The sequence below is a fragment of the Erpetoichthys calabaricus genome, chromosome 15 (genome assembly GCF_900747795.2).
Source record: "Erpetoichthys calabaricus chromosome 15, fErpCal1.3, whole genome shotgun sequence".
Taxonomy (NCBI): domain Eukaryota; kingdom Metazoa; phylum Chordata; class Cladistia; order Polypteriformes; family Polypteridae; genus Erpetoichthys; species Erpetoichthys calabaricus.
In genome coordinates, this window is record NC_041408.2 from 98,372,822 (window position 1) to 98,394,208 (window position 21,387).

Below are 21,387 nucleotides of genomic sequence, written 5' to 3' on the forward strand. Positions count from 1 at the left end.
GTTATTATAATGAATTGGATATACAGAGTTTCAGGATTAAATTACAGTGAAGTTATGAGAAGGCCATGTTAAAATAATGATTTTTCAGCAGTTTTTTAAAGTGCTCCACTGTATTAGCCTGGCGAATTCCTATTGGCAGGCTATTCCAGATTTTAGGTGCATAACAGGAGAAGGCCGCCTCACCACTTCTTTTAAGTTTTGCTCTTGGAATCCTAAGGAAACACTCATTTGAGGATCTGAGGTTACGATTTGGAATATAAGATGTCAGACATTCTGATATATAAGACGGGGCAAGATTATTTAAGGCTTTATAAACCATAAGCAGAATTTTAAAGTCAATCCTGAATGACACAGGTAACCAGTGTAGTGACATCAAAACTGGAGAAATGTGCTCAGATTTTCTTTTCCTGGTTAGGATTCTACCAGCTGCAATCTGCACTAGTTGCAAACGATTTATGTCTTTTTTGGGTATTCCTGAGAGGATTGCGTTACAGTAATCTAGTCGACTGAAAACAAACGTGTGAACTAATTTCTCAGCATCTTTCAATTATATAAGAGGTCTAACTTTTGCTATGTTTCTTAAGTGAAAAAATGCTGTCCTAGTGATCTGATTAATATGTGATTTAAAATTTAGATTATAGTCAACAGTTACCCCTAAGCTTTTTACCTCCGTCTTGACTTTTAATCCTAATGTATCCAGTTTATTTCTAATAGCCTCATTGTATCCATTATTGCCAATCACTAAGATTTCAGTTTTCTCTTTATTTAGCTTGAGAAAGTTACTCTTCATCCATTTTGAAATACAAGTCAGACATTGTGTTAGTGAATCAAGAGAATCGGGGTCATCAGGTGCTATTGATAAATACAGCTGTGTGTCATCAGCATAGCTGTGGTAGCTCACGTTGTGCCCTGAGATAATCTGACTTAACGGAAGCATGTAGATTGAGAAGAGCAGCGGACCCAGGATAGAGCCTTGTGGAACACCATATAGGATATCATGTGTCTTTGAGTTGTAATTACCACAGCTAACAAAGAATTTTCTCCCTGCCAGGTAGGATTCAAACCAATTTAAGACACTGCCAGAGAGACCCACCCATTGACTAAGGCAATTTCTAAGAATATTATGATCAATGGTGTCAAATGCGGCACTCAGATCTAAGAGGATGAGAACAGATAAATGGCCTCTGTCTGCATTTACCCGCAAGTCATTTACTACTTTAACGAGTGCAGTTTCTGTGCTGTGATTTGTTCTGAAACCTGACTGAAATTTATCAAGAATAGCATGTTTATTGAGGTGCTCATTTAATTGCAAAATGACTGCCTTCTCTAGAATTTTACTTAAGAAAGGCAGGTTAGAGATGGATCTAAAATTTTCAAGAGCAGAGGGGTCAAGATTATTTTTTTTAATTAGGGGTTTAACTACAGCAGTCTTAAGACAGTCTGGGAAGACCCCCATATCTAATGACGAGTTTACTATGTCAAGAATATTATTAATTAGTACATCCGATACTGCTTTGAAAAAATTTTGTTGGTATTGGGTCAAGGATGCAGGTGGAGGGTTTCAGTTGAGAAATTATTTTATGTAAATCAGGTAAATCTATCCTAGTGAAAGAGTTTAATTTGTTTATAATGGAATACTGTGGTTTAGGAGGATCCTTAGTGTTGGGGAGATATACTATGTTATTTCTAATATCATTCATTTTTTGATTGAAAAATACAGCAATAGCCTCACAGGTTTTACTGGAAGTACTTAGGATGCATTACTTTGAGTTACCTGGGTTTAGCAGACGATCAATTGTTGAGAATATGACTCTGGGATTACTAGCATTGTTATTTATAATCTTAGAGAAATAGCAGCGCCTCTCAAGACGGACTGTGTTATTGTATTCTGTTATTTTTAACTTTTAATATTTCATAGTGGATAGTTAGTTTAGTCTTCCTCCATTTACGCTCAGCTCTATGGCATGTTCTCTTTAAATCAGACACTCTTTGGGTCTTCCATGGTATAACAATACTAGAAGATTTTTTAACTGTCTTTTCAGGTGCAACTATGTCAACAGCAGCTCTCACTTTAGTATTAAATCTTTCCACCTTATTATTTACATTATCCTCTCTATTATAGTTGGCACTATAAACGGACTGATTACTTAGAATGTTTGTAAGTTTTAAAGCTGCTGATGAGTCAAAGAAGCGTTTTTTAACAATATGCTTCTCATGAGTATTTTCTATCATTATTTCTATATTAAAAAGTAGAAGAAAATGGTCTGATAGACCCGTATCAATGACCTGCTTTATATCAACTTTTAGTCCTTTAGTAATCACTAAGTCTAACGTATGACCTGCTTTATGTGTAGGCTGATTAACGAGCTGTCTCAAATCAAGAGTCCAGGAGGTTCATAAATTCTTTTATTTTTTGGTCACACTGATAATCTAAATGAAAATTAAAGTCGCCGACTATTAAGAGTGTGTCATAGATCGTAATTAAAATTGACATCAAGTCAGAGAATTCCTCAAAGAAAGACACGTTGAATTTAGGAGGTCTATACACAGATAATACTAGAACGTGAGTATCTCCATGAATGACAACGGTGAGATACTCAAAGGACTTGAATTTACCAAAACTGACATCTTTACATTTTAACCAGCTTGAGTAAATGTTTGCTAGTCCGCCACCTCTCTTTCCTTGGCGATCCTCACGAGTAAAACTGTAATCCGGAGGCGCAGATTTGCTTAAAACAGCTGCGCCATCTGAGCTAAGCCACGTTTCACTTAGCACAATAAAATCAATTTTCCTATCACTAATAAGATCGTTGATAAAAAATGTCTTGTTAGTTAAAGCTCTTAACATTTAATAGTGCCATATTTAATGTTTCGGAGGGGCACAGATGAATACTATGTGCGTTATTGATATTTGGAACATGAACTAAGTTATTTTTGTTAGCGCCACTCTGTGTGTATTTTTTATTTAATCTATAGTCTGTTTTTATAGGTTTAATACATTGTTCATCTAAAGTAGTAATTTTAATTAAATTATTGGTGTTTATGCCGTATTGCCTAGATTTTCTACGTGCATTGAGCACACAGTCCACACTCTAAAAGTCTGTTAAAAACAAGAATTGGAGGATATAACCTTTAGTGGTGCAGAGTCCAGTTTGCACACTGTGTTACCCCAACACTTAATTGTTCAACTGTCCACAGATGCACTCTGTTCACCGGACACTCATTTCCCATCAGAAGTTGTGTCAAATCATTGAATCCCTGTCAGCGTTTCTTCGTTGTTCCTTTTTTTTCCACTCTGAGCTCCTTGTGTTGCTGTGACCTAGGCACGCCTCATTTCTCGTCTGCCAGCTTTGCTTGGTCCTTTCATGCGGCTTCCCTCTCTCGCTGGACCCACAACTGGCATCTCCTTGTGGAGCAGTCTCTTCCTCCCTGGAAATAAATGTTGCCGTCCTTGTGCCTCACGTCGTGCCAGCCACATACCCTCGTCTGCCTGCAAGCCCCTGTGCTCTGTCCGAGAGTCTTGTCAGCGTTCTCAGCGGACCGTCCCCCCGTGCCTTCTCCTGCCCTGGAGTTTAAATTTCCTTCAGTCCCTGCCGTTGTCAGTCCTGGACAATCAGTTTAATCAATGGCACATCTAAATTTCCTGGGTTTAACAATTAATGAAAACACAAGTTAACAAAATGTATTGTTACCTGCCATTAATGAGTACAGATCTGCTGATTAGAAACCAATATTGTCAAACATGTTAATTTCCAAGTCAGGTAAATACAGACATCCTCCAAGGAAGGAGCAGTTCTGTTATCACAACTTGGTATTGTTTGTAATCTCAACCAGCCAAAGTGACTCCTTTGCAAAACGGCAAATACCTACATCCTGCAGACAGCCTTTTAACTTCTGTTAAAACATAAAATGATGTAATTGAACAAAATGTATGTGTGTAAGTACAGAAAATAGGACAGAATGATCAAACTTGTTTGTGTTTTGCGTACGTGACAAAAAGCATATATACTTTCTGGAAGTTTTCTTTCAATGATGTGTGTGACAAGAAAATATACCTTTAGGGTAAAGACTTTACCAATTGGAATAATACAAAATGAGTCAGGACACTATTTTTATTGCTTACGTGGTCAACGATCAGGAGACTAGAAAGGTATAAAAGAGCAAGGATATCTGCGCTCGAGGCAGATGAAGTGCGGTGTCCTAGGACTGTATTTCTCTGTCATTTTACCCTTGCCTGGTATGTATCAATAAAAGGTTTTTACTAATTTTAATTTTCTTCTCTGTCTTCAGTCACAAAAAAGTGTCCACAGTTTTTTGGCGCCCAACGTGGGGCAAGAGACGGCCGGTCGACTCCTCCGGCGAGACCATTTCAGTGATCCGTCTTACCAGCGGACTGCTGTCAACTTGAGCTCCAGCAGCAGAGCATGCAGCTCCAGCAAAAGTTAGGACTGCCCTGTCCTGAAAGAGTTCTTGCGTGAGGAGCCCCTGGTCTCCTCTTTGCTACATCCACGGTGACTGAACGGATTTCCAGACAGAGCTTGCACACTTCCAGGATGGGGTAAGCACCGGGGAATTTCCGAACATTTTTTTTATTTTTTATTTTCTAAATTACGGGAGGTGAGGGTTAGGAGATTCTGGTCCACCATCCGGCGTCTCAGGAAGGGGAAGCAGTGCAGTGTCAACACTGTATATGGTGGGGATGGTGCGCTGCTGACCTCGACTCGGGACGTTGTGGGTCGGTGGGGGGAGTACTTCGAAGACCTCCTCAATCCCATTAACATGCCTTCCAATGAGGAAGCAGAGCCTGGGGACTCAGAGGTGGGCTCCCCCATCTCTGGGACTGAGGTCACCGAGGTGGTCAAAAAACTCCTTGGTGGCAGGGCCCCGGGGGTGGATGAGATACGCCCGGAGTTCCTCAAGGCTCTGGATGTTGTAGGACTGTCTTGGTTGACACGCCTCTGCAACATCGCATGGACATCAGGGACAGTGCCTCTGGATTGGCAGACCGGGGTGGTGATCCCCCTCTTTAAGAAGGGGGATAGGAGGGTGTGTTCCAACTACAGAGGGATCACACTCCTCAGCCTCCCTGGAAAAGTCTATTCAGGGGTCCTGAAGAGGAGGGTCCGTCGGATAGTCGAGCCTCGGATTCAGGAGGAACAGTGTGGTTTTCGTCCTGGTCGCGGAACAGTGGACCAGCTCTATACCCTTAGCAGGATCCTGGAGGGTGCATGGGAGTTTGCCCAACCAGTCTACATGTGTTTTGTGGACTTGGAAAAGGCATTCGACCGTGTCCCTCGGGGAATCCTGTGGGGGGTACTCCGAGAGTATGGGGTACCGGCCCCCCTGATAAGGGCTGTTCGGTCCCTGTACGATCGGTGCCAGAGCTTGGTCCGCATTGCCGGCAGTAAGTCGAACCCGTTTCCAGTGAGAGTTGGACTCCGCCAGGGCTGCCCTTTGTCACCGATTCTGTTCATAACTTTTATGGACAGAATTTCTAGGCGCAGCCAGGGCGTTGAGGGGGTCCGGTTTGGTGGGCTCAGGATTGGGTCACTGCTTTTTGCAGATGATGTTGTCCTGTTTGCTTCATCAGGCCGTGATCTTCAGCTCTCTCTGGATCGGTTCGCAGCTGAGTGTGAAGCGGCTGGGATGAGAATCAGCACCTCCAAATCCGAGACCATGGTCCTCAGCCGGAAAAGGGTGGAGTGCCCTCTCAGGGTTGGTAGCGAGATCCTGCCTCAAGTGGAGGAGTTCAAGTATCTCGGGATCTTGTTCACGAGTGAGGGAAGAATGGAGCGTGAGATCGACAGGCGGATCGGTGCGGCATCCGCAGTAATGCGGGCGCTGCATCGGTCTGTCGTGGTGAAAAAGGAGCTGAGCCGCAAGGCGAAGCTCTCAATTTACCAGTCAATCTATGTTCCTACCCTCACCTATGGTCATGAGCTATGGGTAGTGACCGAAAGAACGAGATCGCGAATACAAGCGGCTGAAATGAGTTTCCTCCGCAGGGTGTCTGGGCTCTCCCTTAAAGATAGGGTGAGAAGCTCAGTCATCCGGGAGGGGCTCAGAGTAGAGCCGCTGCTCCTCCGCATCGAGAGGAGTCAGATGAGGTGGCTTGGGCATTTGATCAGGATGCCTCCTGGACGCCTCCCTGGTGAGGTGTTCCGGACACGTCCAACCGGGAGGAGGCCCCAGGGAAGACCCAGGACACGTTGGAGGGACTATGTCTCTTGACTGGCCTGGGAACGCCTTGGGATTCTCCCGGAAGAGCTAGAAGAAGTGGCTGGGGAGAGGGAAGTCTGGGCATCTCTGCTCAAGCTGCTGCCCCCGCGACCCGACCTCGGATAAGCGGGAGACAATGGATGGATGGATAAATTACGGGAGGGCGAGTTTCCTGTTGACCGTCTAGTCATATTCATATCTCAACGGGTTGCTTAAGGTGATGGAGACTTGACCCAAGCAGTTTGATGCATACGAAAGGTCTGAAGAAAGGATACTGGCCTCACCCATATCCTAGACTCGGCTGGACGTATTGATGTAGTATTCTGCTGAACCAAATCGGACACGAAGTCACCTGAGCTGGAATCCGGGGATGTGAGCGGACAGGCTAACGGGACGAGTAACGGGGTGGTATATATATATATGGAAACATAAACAGAAAAAGAGCACAGATTGCAGGTTTGCTGTTAGGACGGAATAAATAAATCTACATACTAATAGGAATACCGTGTTCTCCTGGGAACTGGGACAGGACCGATAGTTGGGTGTCTCCCCTTGGGACTAAAGAAGGGAATAGTGAGTGGCACACTTAATACCTCGCTGATTCATACGTACAAGGGATTAGACGAATCAGTATATAGTTGGAAAATTAAATACAGGACCCGGGAAGAGCAAGGGGACATAATGGGAACTTATAACAGTAAGCCTGTTAATCGCCGTACAGGGGGATCAAAATCATTAATGCTGGAAGAATTATTTTCGGAGGATCAACAGACGCCCTGTAAAAATGGGTCTCCTAGGAAATTTATAGAAAAGAAGACAGGTTTAGATTTCAAGAAGGCATGTAGGAAATGGAATAGACAGAGTGGTGGGCGTTGGCCGATAGAGGGGACAGGAGATGCAAGTGAAATACAGGAAGCTAGGAAGATCCTGTGTAGGAATAAGCAGGGTTGTTATAATAGTGGACCGTATCGAATGGATATGTTCGATAGATGGGAATTAGTAATAAAAGACAGAAATTTAGAAGCAGTACAGAAACAGAATGAATTGTTGCGGGCAAATGAGGGAAAGGCTAAAAAGGAGAAAGAGGAATTACTAATTACATTACAGAAAGTTCAGACAGGCACGGAACCACAGGCAGACGGGAGGAAAAGGAAGAATAATCCAAATAAAGACCCCCTTTATCCTATTATTTGTTCCTCTCCTCAGTACCAACCTCAGGCACCTCCATTATCCCCTCCTCTATCCCCCATTCCGACTGCCCCCCCTGCACTACAACTGGCAGAAGTTTCCCCTGATGATCCCCCAGGCACAGATCACTATGACCCACCCCGTACTAGACAAACCCCTGTCTCCCAACGCACTCGAAGTCAAACCTCCACTCACAAACCAGCTCCAACTTTTTTCCCTCCAACCTCTTCTGATCCTTCACCTTTACTTACTTGCCCTTTAATAGAAGTTCCCAATCCCCATTATAACCCGGCCCATCCAGCCGGACCCCAAAATCCCACAACAGTTATGATAAATCGGAACTGGGACATCCCAAGAACTAAAGGATGTCGTGAATGCACTTCCAGATCCAAAGGAAGTAGGAGGACTAAAATTTGTTGAACAACTTGATCAGTTAGATAGCATGTATAAGCCTAACGCTGCTGAATGGACCCAGGTACTTCGTCGAAAGCTTGGGACCACATGGGCCACTGTTTGCAAGGGTGTCCGCAATGACGTTCCATGGGTATGGAACCCAGCTTTAACTCGAGGACAGGGGATTGGTGGAGAAGGCGAATTTAACCCACAATGGGAGGCGTTGAGACAAAATATTGCAGAAAAATATAAAAAAGGAATGGACTGGTCCCTTATTTCTGCTGCAAAACAAAAGAGAGATGAGACGGTTGATGAATGGGCACATAGGATTCAAGACCTTATGGCTAATCACTCGGGCTTGGAAAATGTTGATGACCGCACCCGAGCAGTTCCACCTTTTGTTTCCGGTTTGCGCCTTGATATACAAAACAAGGTCCGCACTTCCTGTATTGAGTGGGAAAGTGCCGCGTTTGATGAAGTCAAACGACATGCTGAACATGCCGAAAAACAAACTAAGCAGAAGGAATCGGACTCTCATGCCAAATTATTGGCAGCACAGATGAACTATTATACCAGGAATACTCCTGACCGAGGCCGAGGATATGGCCTTAGAGGAAGGGGACGAGGACGAGGAAGAGGACGAGGTGGTTTTAGAGCTCCTCCTGTTGACCACAATAAGAATCCTTTTATTCCCTCTCCCTTTAATCCCAATGTTAATTCCTACTCTTGCTACGCCTGTGGTGAAACTGGACATTTTCGTCGGGAGTGCCCTCACAGACAGCAACAGCCCCCGCCTCCCCCTATTCCACCTGTTTTTTCTGACACCCCTGACCAACAATACTGGCCATAGGAAAACGCAGGGACCTCCAGCCACTCTTTTCAACTACCTTTGCTCACCCATAATTCAGAAACTGATCCTTTACTGACATTGTTCGTTGATGGCACTGAGACTATTTTCTTAATCGACACTGGTGCCACTCGATCTACCCTCTCGCTGGCAAAGGTCCCTGCCTCGAACGAGACTGTTACTGTGCTTACTGCTTCTGGACAACCTCACCTTCTCCAAGTATCAAAACCTCTTCAAGTCCAGTCACGTCCTGGCGGACATACCTTACTGCATCGTTTTCTTTTAAATCAGCTCTGTCCAGTTAACCTTTTAGGAAGAGATCTCATGACAAAACTTTCTCTTTCTATTTCTATGACTGACAAAGGTTTTTTCTCTTCTACCCCCAAGTTGTTGTGTCAAATTGCCCCTTACCCCAAACTCTCTTTTGCAGCTTGGACTTTAGATATTTCCCCACACACCATTCTCCTCAAAGCCCTACACTCTTTTTCCCCCTGTCTCTTTCCCAATTTACAGGCCCCTGACATTTTACACTGTACTGCCCAATACTTCCCTATAGAAGTAGACACCCCCTGGCTAGAATCTTTCCTTACTTCTGGTACTCGCCCCGAAACCTTTCACATCTCCTGTGTTTTTATTTCATCCACAAAGGCAGCTGCTTCTGTTCATCTTACATGCTCACAACATATATTTTATCTTGGCGGCTCAGTGCCTCATATTTCCTTAGCTAAATCACGCACTGTTAAATGGGAGGAAATAGGACCATGGGTAGAACAATGCCTTAAAAGAACAGACTGGTTACAAGTTACTCCAGGTATTTTTGATACTCCGTTTAATAACTAAAGTGGTGCTTCAAACTGATTTTTTAGTGCATCGCGCTTTGTGCCGTCCTTCCTCTTTTGCTTGTTCATTGCAAACCACTTTCCCTTCTTGGCTCTCTATGCTCTCTGATTCACTATGGTCCCAGGGAAAGAATAATTATGGAAGGATAGCCCATTGTGAGCCTATGGTGATCCACCCGAAATCCTCCTTCCGCCCGCACCGTGCCCAATATCCTCTGTCTCCCGAAGCAGAGGCTGGCATCTCCGCCGTACATTCCGATCTCGTCAAACGCGGTGCCATTATTCCAATTGAATACTCTCCAGTCAATTCCCCCATTCTACCTGTAAAAAAGGCTGACGGTTCATGGCGTTTTGTACAAGACTTGCGACAAGTAAATTCTGCCATCTTCCCTAGGGCCCCTATCGTCCCTAATCCTTCCACTATCCTCTCTACTATCCCTCCTTCCGCTCGGTACTTCTCCGTTATTGACCTAGCTAATGCTTTCTTTTCTATCCCTGTACACCCTGATTCTCAATTTTGGTTTGCTTTTACTTTCCAAAACCGCCGTTGGACATGGACCGTCATGCCTCAGGGATACACTGAAGCCCCTTGTGTATATGGACAAGCTCTTGCCCAAAATTTAGAAGGCTTTTGGCCGGACAGAGGTAGTACATTGATACAGTATGTAGATGACATAATGCTATGTAGCGCTAGTAGAAGATTGTGCAAAAGATACCCAGAAATTGTTGCTGTTTTTGGGGGACAATGGCCATAAAGTTTCTAAAGTTAAGCTGCAGCTAATCAAAACAACTGTAAAATATCTAGGTCATGACATTACGTGTGGAACAAGAGCTCTCTCTAGCGATCGCATTACAGCCATCCAAAATCTTCCTAGACCGGTCACAAAACAACAGGTTATGTCTGTTTTAGGTATTCTGGGCTACTGCAGACAGTGGGTTCTAAATTTTACTGAAAGAGCACAGCCGTTGCAACAATTGGCTAATACTCCTGGCACCCCCCGTTTCTGGCCAGGTCCAATGGAATGAACAGGCTGAGAAGGCTCTCTGTGACTTAAAAAACTGCTCTTCTATCTGCGCCCGCGCTTGGTTTGCCTGATCATTCTCGTCCATTCACTTTGTTCGTGGACGAAAAGCAGGGATTTATGAATGCAGTACTGACGCAACAACACAGAGATAAACAGAGACCGGTGGCTTATTTTTCTAAAAAACTGGATCCAGTGGCCGCAGCACTTCCTCCGTGTCTTCGTGCTGTGGCTGCAACAACAGAAGCTGTATTAGCAAGCACGGATGTAGTTCTCATGAGCCCCCTAACAGTTAAAGTGCCTCACGCTGTACATTCTATCCTAGTACAAGCCAAAACTTCACATCTCACTACTGCTAGGGCAATACAGTATCAGAATGTACTCTGTACTTTGTCAAATGTTACAATTGAAAGATGCTCCACTTTAAATCCAGCCACTCTTCTCCCAATTAACAACGAAGGAGAACCACATAATTGCCATGATGAAATAGCAAAGGTTGTAAAACCTAGAGTAGATCTACAGGAAACACCTATAGAAACTGGAGAAATGATTTTTGTGGATGGATGTTCCTTGCGATTGAAAAATGGAGCACCCTCAACCAGTTACGCAGTGGTCCAAGGGGACCGCCTGCTGGAAGCAAATGGAATTTCATCAAGCTTGAGTGCACAAGCAGCTGAACTCGTAGCACTCACTCGAGCATGTCAGCTGTCTGAAGGGAAGATCGTAACAATTTATACGGATTCCAGGTATGCTTTTGGAGTCTGCCATGATCATGGAGCACTATGGAAACTAAGGGGATTTAAGACCAGTACTGGCAAACCCATCCAACATCAGAAATTGATCGAATCCCTTTTAGAAGCTATAACCAAACCATCGAAGCTAGCGATTGTTAAATGTCAAGCTCACACAGGAAAACAGGATCCTGTTAGCAAAGGAAATGAATTAGCTGACCACTTTGCTAAAGAGGCTGCATATAATAACACACCAATTTCTTTATTCCAACAGAGAGATGACCCTGATAATCAAATTATTTCTTTACAGAGTGCAGCCACGGATATCGAAAGGAGAAAATGGTCCAAAGAAGGGTCCCTCTCTGATGGAGTCTGGACTCATAAACACACTAACAAACCTTTTCTCCCAAAAGCCTCTTTCCCAGGAATGGCAAAAATCGCCCATGGCCTCGATCACGCAGGTAGAGATGCCATGGTTTGAGATGTTGAAAAACATTTGGGAAGCTGTAGGTTTCTCTACATATGCAGAGCAATTTTGCAGACGCTGTGCATTATGTCAAAAGTTTAATGTGGGAAAAGGTACCCAGGTAAGTCCCGCCGTTACCCCTAATCCAATGGGTCCGTTTGAACACCTCCAAATGGATTTCATTGAACTAACCCCGTCTAAAAGGTACCGATATTGCCTTGTGATTGTCAATGTGTTCTCCCGATGGGTAGAGGCTTTCCCTTCAAAACACAACGATGCCAAAACAGTAGCTAAAGCACTAATTAAAGAGATTATTCCAAGATGGGGTATCCCTCAAAAGTTACAAACAGATAATGGCACTCATTTTGTGAACTCCGTGATAAATGAATTAACCACCTGGCTCCAAATTAATGTGCACCATTATTGTAAATACCATCCTCAAAGCGGAGGCATCATAGAACGATGCAATGGCACTTTAAAAGCTAAACTCGCAAAAATTTGTGAACAAACTAATTTATCATGGCCGGATGCACTACCCTTAGCTTTAATGGGACTAAGGGGACGGACACACCGACAACTGGGACTATCGCCGTTTGAGATTCTGACCGGACTTCCCATGCCCATTGGCATGATTGTAGGAAATGTGAATTTGCATACTGTGGACAATGATCTTCTCTCTAGTCTTGCAGGTCTCCGAACCTCGTTGAAGGAAGTCCACCAGCTGGTTAATCAAGCCTGGAGGACCAGCCCACCTTCTAAGGATTTACCAATTCCCTTGGGCACCTGGATCCTGGTTCGAGATACTCGGAGGAAACACTGGCATCAGCCTAGGTGGAGAGGACCATTATCCACACCACATGCCGTGAAAGTTGAAGGACTGCCTGCCTGGATCCACGCATCGCATTGCAAGAAATGGCTATCTTAAAAATACTTTTTCTGTTGACTGTTACCCGCACCCTCTCAGGCTACCCAAGGATGGGTGGTGATCTCTATCTAAGTACTTTACCGCCTCTATGGAAAGGGCATATAGGCTACATGAGGAGCACATGTCTCGTATAGCTTCTTCCATTTTCTCCTCCCCATCCCCTTCCCCCCCCCCCTTCCCCTTCATCAACCATTTCAATTTAATTCTACTGCCCACATCATTTTGTTCAAAAAGGGAGGAGTGTAAAAACATAAAATGATGTAGTTGAACAGAATGTATGTGTGTAAGTACAGAAAATAGGACAGAATGATCAAACTTGTTTGTGTTTTGCGTACGTGACAAAAAGCATATATACTTTCTGGAAGTTTTCTTTCAATGATGTGTGTGACAAGAAAATATACCTTTAGGGTAAAGACTTTACCAATTGGAATAATACAAAATGAGTCAGGACGCTATTTTTATTGCTTACGTGGTCAACGATCAGGAGACTAGAAAGGTATAAAAGAGCAAGGATATCTGCGCTCGAGGCAGATGAAGTGCGGTGTCCTAGGACTGTATTTCTCTGTCATTTTACCCTTGCCTGGTATGTATCAATAAAAGGTTTTTACTAATTTTAATTTTCTTCTCTGTCTTCAGTCACAAAAAAGTGTCCACACTTCTCACCCCCAGTCCCAACAATGGGTGCCTAATGGAACAACCCAGTGCACAAAAAATGTCCCCCTCTAACAATAGGATCCTGGGTAGGCCCAAATTAAATAACTAAATTAAATAACTAAAGTCTCTAAGGGAGGCAGAGTTGTCAGGGCCTACCCCATAAAGTTATAAGAGTGAAGTCCAACACAGAGGGTTGCCACTAACTGCATCAATGACAGAAGTTACACACACATACAGAAGGGCCTATGGATAGAAGACCAGTGAAGCATTCTACCTTCTCGGGGTAGGGGTTGGATGTTTAGTACAAAACAACTAAAAGAATGCTTTGAAGAACTACACTTTCATAACAAATATGCCTGACCTAGTTTACAGTAAACAGTCCATTATAAAGTGGATGGTGTGTGCCAGAGTTAAACACTTTGGGAAACTAACATGCTGGTGGATAGTGGATCGCCTCACCTTGTGCAGGTTGGGGGGATTATATTCAGAGAGGGGTCACTTCCTGAAATCCCCAAAGCTAGATATACCTAACCCATTTAAGTAATTGTTTCAAAATCTTGCAAAGCATCACATTAAATTAAAATACATAACATTTATATTGCCAGATTTCTTTTCTGTCACTTATCCAGATTTACCTGAAATAATGTAGCTGCCTCAATTTTTTTTTTTGCAATCTCTTTATTTTCCTGCCCTGAATCCTACCATAAAAATGTATTTCATTTTATTTTTCTTGGCGATATTTTTAAAATGATAATTTAAAATCTGATTGAGGCATTTATTTTATTTGAAGATTTGCTTTTCTTCAGAAATAAAATGATAAAAAGTAGGCAAGGTTTAATTTACTTTTTGAAGACCTCTAGGGAAAATGTCGAATTATTTCCCCTGGCGTATGCTTCCAGCATGGGTTCTGAATTATTCTAGCAACTTCATACCTCTTACGTGCAGCCTGCCATTTATAAGGACAAAATTAAATCAATGAATTGCACTGAAAAATGAGATCCTTTTGTAAAGACATCATATAGACATTGGCTGCATATGACAACGGATATTGCTAAAACCTCCTACAGCAGCTATGTAAGTAAATAAGCTTGTACCTCTAGGAATTAAAAACACAGATGTATGGAAAGATGATAACAAAAATTACATCCACTGGGTTACAGGCAGTTATTTATCACAGTGAACAATCTCAGTATACAGTGAGACTCAAATGGATCGAAAAATCAATTCACATTAATGGAATACTGTTACTGTGAGGTAGAAGCTTCCTATTTTGATAAGGTGAATTCAGGGAATTACCTCTGGCTCGTGAATACTGTCAGTTCCTATAACATGTTGTCGGCAGGTTATTTTAAAATATTTTTGGTGGTTTTGTTTTTTTTTTGCTACAGGGTTTTCCACTTTAATGCTGCACATTACTCAGTTAAGGCCAAACATCTGAATGCACTTTAAAAGCCTAGAAGCAACTGCCTATTTAGTTTGATTCTGAAAACATCTCTTGACTAAATGGTAAATAATTGGCAGCATATAAAAATGTTTTTCCGTGTAATATTCTGTTACCATTTCTCTGTTATTTAAGGAAAAATCAGAACTGCTTTATAGCTGAAATAGTTTTCAAATGCCATGTTTAGCAGCTCTGCCATAACATGTAAAATTAATAATATTGTAATAGGGAAATATGTTTGGTTAATATAAGTTATGTGCATTGTCGATTATATAATTGTATGAAAAAAAATAAATCTTTCCATTCCTGCTCTTAATTTCATTCATTTTCTGAAGCCACTTATTTCATACTGTCTTAGAAGTCTGTGGTTCAAGAACCAATCAATCTGTATGAGCTATGAAGCAAACTGAAGTACCTGCAGAAAACTCACATTGGCCCAAGAATACGCAGACCCCACACAGACACTTCCTGGGCTGAAATTTAAACCTACATGGTCACTTGGACTGTGAGAAAGAGGAATTAACATGTGACACCCGGTTGTGTAATGGGCTGCTTTCAGTCAGACATTGTAAAAGTCAAAAAATCTCCTTAGATGTGAAAGCAAACACCACATTGAAAAACAAGTCCTTGAAGTGCTGTCCATGCATTCTTACTGTAGGTTAGAATTCAACCAATAGGCAGCAAAATAAATCAATATGCTTTCCATAATAGGTTATCAAAACCAACAACTTTTGTAACATAAGTTAACTGATATATGTAACATATATCAGCACATTTAAAATGTTTAAATATGATTTTTGTAAAGGTTAAATATAAGCAAACTCATGTCAGAATGAATTTGTCAGGTTTAAATGCTATCAGAATTATCAGTAACACATAATACATAAAAAGGTCCGTAATTACATTGTAATTACTATGCAATTACCTGTATAATTACACTGTAAGTATGTTTTATTATCCCATACTTACTGTGTAATACAATGTAATGCTATAGTTAAGTACTCAGTTGTAATTGTTATTCCACAATTTGTATAATTACAATGTAACAATTTATCACTGATCCAAAAACAAGTGTACTTACATTGTTACGTGGTATCTGTAATTTAAAAATGTAATAAAATCATCAGGGTGTGTAACTACAATTATGTAACAGACCAATAATGGCGCACTGCATGATAACGTGTAGTGAATACACTTGACTTAAGCATTCATAGTTTTCATTCTCTTTCTCTGTATGTTTAACATTCGTTTGCTCAGAGGTTGATGTTCTTGCTGCTTCCTGAGCAGCTCTTCTTTTCTCCACCCTAGTAGCCCACTTCTCTTCTTTCGTCGGCATCTTTTTGCGTTAAAACTGATTAAGTCAGTGTTTGTGTTGCATTTACTTAGTACGTTTTCCTTAATTTTTCACTTAAGCTGGCACTTCAGTCTTCAATCTGCCTCAAGAATGATTTAAGATATAAAGAGGTAGGGGAAGTGATGGCAAAGGTGGTAGGGATGAGAACAGTGCCAGCTGCCGAAAGTTGATTCTACAATAAAATAAAAAGAGGAATAACCTTGGAGGTCAATCATCACCCTGAAAGCAGATAGTAGATATCACGTAGTATATGTGAACCAAATTTCAGGTGAATAGGTCAAATGCTTTGAGTACTGAGAAAAGCGCTATATAAATGTAATGAATTATTTATTATTAAGCTACAGGTGATTTAAAATCCTGGACAGACAAACAAACAGCCACAGTAGTGCATTATATAAGAAGATGTTCTATGGTCTGGGCAATTTTAAAGTGTTCCAGAGCTGGAAATCTGTCTGGAGATATGTGTGTGAAATTTGCACATTATACCCATGTCTCCCTATGTCTTCTTCATGGTTTTTCCTCCCACATCCCAAGAACATGTAGGTTGGGCTACAGGGCCATATGCAAGGGAGTGAGTGCTGGTATGTTTGTCAGTGTGCCTTGCATCCTGGGCTTTTTCTGGCCTTGCACCCGATGATGCTTGGAATGGCTCTGCAACCCTGTGAACATGAATTGGATGAGGCAAGTTTGGCAATATTAAGTTAGGGATGGGAATAATAATACAAGAATGTGACAGATGCTTGTTTTAGCCAAACATGTCAAGGAGGGCACCCTTCTAGATTTTGCATTTTTTAACAATCTCCGTGGAGCCATTGAATTGACTATACCAATAGGATCAGTGACCACGATATAATTACTTCAGTGGCCATAATATTATTACTTCTAGTCTTTGCCAATATTATGGTGGAAAAGAATTCTACTGACCATAAGAAATCGCTAGCTATCTGATTTTTGATTTTGTCACTTCTTAAGGTGCCATTAATAAAGCACACAACACAAAAGAGCCAGAACCTTACATACCATTGGAGTTACCATCATTTATTATGGACTTCTCAGAAACCTTACCAATTTACAAATCTCATGCCATTTTTAGCAGTGGTCAGAACAAACTGGAAACTCTAGTGCTGGAAAACTATCCATATGTTTAAGTTACCAGTAATCTGAGAGCTGTAACATATTTGCAAGTAAATGAATGTCTGATCTTTTTCATCTTGATTTTCAAGTATTTTGGTTAGTTGTCTCAAATGTACACATTTATGATACATAATGATACACATTTAGTTCAATTCATTTCTCCAAAAGCTGGTAATCAAAGGTAAAAGTCTAAAAGCAGAGATGCTCCAAACATAAAATGGTTTAAACATATGGCCCTGTGTTTAGACTCAGAAAGGACATCAACAAGATTGCTGACAATCAGGCAGAGAAGACATCTAAAATACACAGCATAAGCAGGAACTGCTGGATTGGAAGAGAATTTAAGTGCTCTGTGCTTACTTAAGGAACTTGCAGGCTGGGAAGTAAAAGTAAGTATGGTGTGCTTATACATTACTTACCAGGGGACTGCCTACTTGTAAAATGGAACAGAATGTAATTGCCACATATTTACTCTAAACTTACACAAGAATTGCTTACTTAATGTAAAGTGTAACTCCTTTGGGAACAGAATATAATTACCAAGTACTTACTCTGTACTTAAATAGGAACGGCCTACTTATCTTCTTTTGGTACAGATGGAAATCCTTTATTTTTGTGCCAGTCATTATTTGTGTTTTACTTTTCATTTTTGCAGCTTCATTGCTGTCCAGAGGGAAGATGAAATTACAAATGCTGCTCTTTCATTTTTAATTTTTGCAGTATTCCTGCATGTAGACTTTGAAAATGAAATTGCAAATGGTGTTATTTCATTATATTTTTAATTTTTGCAGCAATCTTCCTCATAGACTTTGAAAATGAAATTGCTGATGTAATGATTACATCTTGCCTGAATAAAGGGCCTGAGTTGCCTTGAAAGCTTGCATATTGTAATCTTTTTAGTTTTCCAATAAAATGTGTCATTTTGCTTGACTTCTCACTAAATCTATAATGGCTAACACAGTAGTACTATAAAATGAAATTGCAAAAGAGAGGTTTTTTTGTTTATTTTAATTTTTATTTCCTTTTTGTTGAAAATACCTCCCATACCCCTACTGCAAACTGAGTAATATTAGCTCAGTCAACTGTATTATTACAACGCACCAAAAGTGCATTTTTGCTTTAATCCTACATTATTCAGATAGATTTCCAGAATCTGCTACCCTACAGTAGAAAAACTCACCTTTCCCTTCAAAGTTGGCAACTTGTGAATTAGAATACTCTTCCCACCGCCAAACCTTGAAATCATATGAAATATGCAATACACATGTACAGATTGCATTGCTTTAACCCTATTAGACAGCTTTTCTCAGAACCACACGGGTTTAGAAGATCCAAAGGGAAGTAGCACCATTAGGAGTGTGTAATAGGAAGATAGTAAAAGTAAAAGATGCTTTACATGCTTTACTGTAATGTACTTTAGAAATCGTGTACTGCAAGCGTTGTACTTACAGTATTTCCTCTTCACAAAGTGTTACACTGATTTCAAGAAGCAATTTAATAAAATGCTATCTCTTGCCAATGACCTCAACACATCTGTTTGGCGGTGATATTAAGTGGGTACAAAAAAAAAAGATTGCTTTGTAAAAGAATGCTTTGTTAACTTTATGGGCAAAGGATGAAACAGTCACATCATTCCGAACAGGATAGCTATGCTGGGTAAGGATTTTTTATGTTTTTAATCTTAAGAAGTACAGTACTGGTATCCATGGGCATCATATTGAGGGGAAAAGGGAAATGATTCAATGCCTGGAATGAAAAGGACATGTGACAGACATGGATCAAGAGGATGAGACCTACAGAGATTGCTTATGTATAGGGCCCAGTGTTCTGTACTACACCCCTGCCAGTATTTACTGTAACGTGACTTTCTATATTTTGAAGGATGTATTTATAGTAGCAAGTCTTCGCAATGTATACGTTATGGTTCATTTTTTAAACATTCTCATATTTCATTGGAAAATTTGATGAGATTTATATATCCATAAATTTATTGTTTGTTGCATAACAGATGATTAATAACCATCCTGATTTTTAAAAGTGCTGTTGTGACACTAAATATTTAATTGTTAGCTTTTCATAGGGTGTTCATATGAGGCAAATTGTTATGCTTCATGATGGCATAGTGAGGAGCTCACGGGCACTGACTAAAATGACAAAAATGACTTGGAAGGGTAATGATGACTAATAGTTTATTTATGGTTTCTGTTTTTTTTGCTGATTAGGTGATAAAACATTTGAAGACAACACCCAGATTATAATTTTTCCCAGATATAAAATTCACAATTGTGTGTTTTAATTTGTTGTTTTTTGTACTGTTGTTTCTTAGTTTAATTTTATGTATTCGGTGATTGTAGTAACTGCACTTATGTGCTGTATAAAATACAAACTACCGTATTTTTCGGACCATAAGACGCACTTTTTTCCCCCCAGAATTGGGGGGAAAAAGTCCCTGCGTCTTATGGTCCGAATATAGCCTAAACATGTGCTGTAAAAAAAAAATTTTCAACTTGCCCGGCTCTGTGCTCCATTCCCGCCGCGGCTGCCCGCCCCGCTCACTGGAGTCAGGCGCTGCTGCTGCCCTGTGGTAGTAGTAGTACCGTACCTGCTTCCATGATCATTCCTGCTGGCTGCAATGCTCCATTCCCGCCCCCGCCCGCACCGCTCACTGGAGTCAGGCGCTGCTGCTGCCCTGGTACAGACGTGGTAGTAGTAGTACCGTACCTGCTTCCATGATCATTCCTGCTGGCTGCAATGCTCCATTCCCGCCCCCCGCCCGCACCGCTCACTGGAGTCAGGCGCTGCTGCTGCCCTGGTACAGACGTGGTAGTAGTAGTACCGTACCTGCTTCCATGATCATTCCTGCTGGCTGCAATGCTCCATTCCCGCCCCCGCCCGCACCGCTCACTGGAGTCAGGGGACTGGACTCTAACTGGTACAGTGTAGTGTACGGTGACGGTCCCTTCCTTGATCCTGCAGTCTGCATGCATCATCATTCATCGATTCCCATCCGCCTCAGCTGGTGTCCGCCCGCTTCCGGGATCGGAACCAGCGTGAGGCGCACATGTGACCTCCCTCCTGTGAGAACACGTGTGCGCCTCACGCTGGTTCCAATCCCGGAAGTGGGGGAAACCAGCTGAGGCAGGACAGGAGTTGCGAGTCGAGCGCCACCACCGCACACACCAGTAAAATACGAATAGAGGTAAATGACAAGTGAAATGACTGAGTGAAGGTAAAAGCGCAAGAATATGCATACAAATAGAAACCCTAATACAATTAAAAATACAACTGAATATGCATAAATAGAAACCCTAATACAATTAAAAATACAACTGAGACAAATTCAGAACTAGTAGTGACAGACTGTCACAGTCTCAGTCAGCCTGAGCCTGGAACAAAATGACCATACATATCATGGCAAATAACACTGAACTTTGCTGACAGCTTTTAGCCTTGTGAGAGGCTGGAAAGTGTTTTACACTGTGGGACAGTACCGTAAATGTTACCGCTATGGTAAATCACAGAAAGTCTCTGCATACAGTATACGGGCAATATTGTGAACTACGGTACAGCTTGCCCCCCACTATACTGGTAACAGTGTTTAGGCCTGATAGTAATAAAATGTGTGTGTGTGGGGGGGGGGAGATATGAGAGCACTGGATGGAATGAGGGGGGATATGAGAGCACCTGATGGAATATGGGGGGGGGGGAATTAAAAAGACACCGTATTGGTATTACTGACAGTTCTTTAATTACGATTTTGAAGGTTTTGCAGAAATACTGTACCAGTACCACCTCCTCACTAAGATGTCCAAGCAGAAGAGATGCACATATAAAGTTGGTTTCAAACTGGAAGTTATAAAATATGCCAAGGAACATGGCAACAGAGCAGCAGAGAGACACTTTGGACCACCTCCCTCTGAAAAGATGATTAGAGAGTGGCGGAAACAGGAGGATCAGCTGCAAAAGTTGGACAAAAGTAAGCACACTTTACGTGGGCATGCTGCAAAGTGGCCAGAGTTGGAGGTGGACATAAAGGAGTGGATCACACATCACCGTGAAAATGGCTTCTCAGTCTCCACAAAAATGATCATGAATAAAGTCAGACTCATTGCTGTAGAAAAAGGAATTCAAGATTTCACTGGCTCACCATCATGGTGCTACAGATTCATGAAGC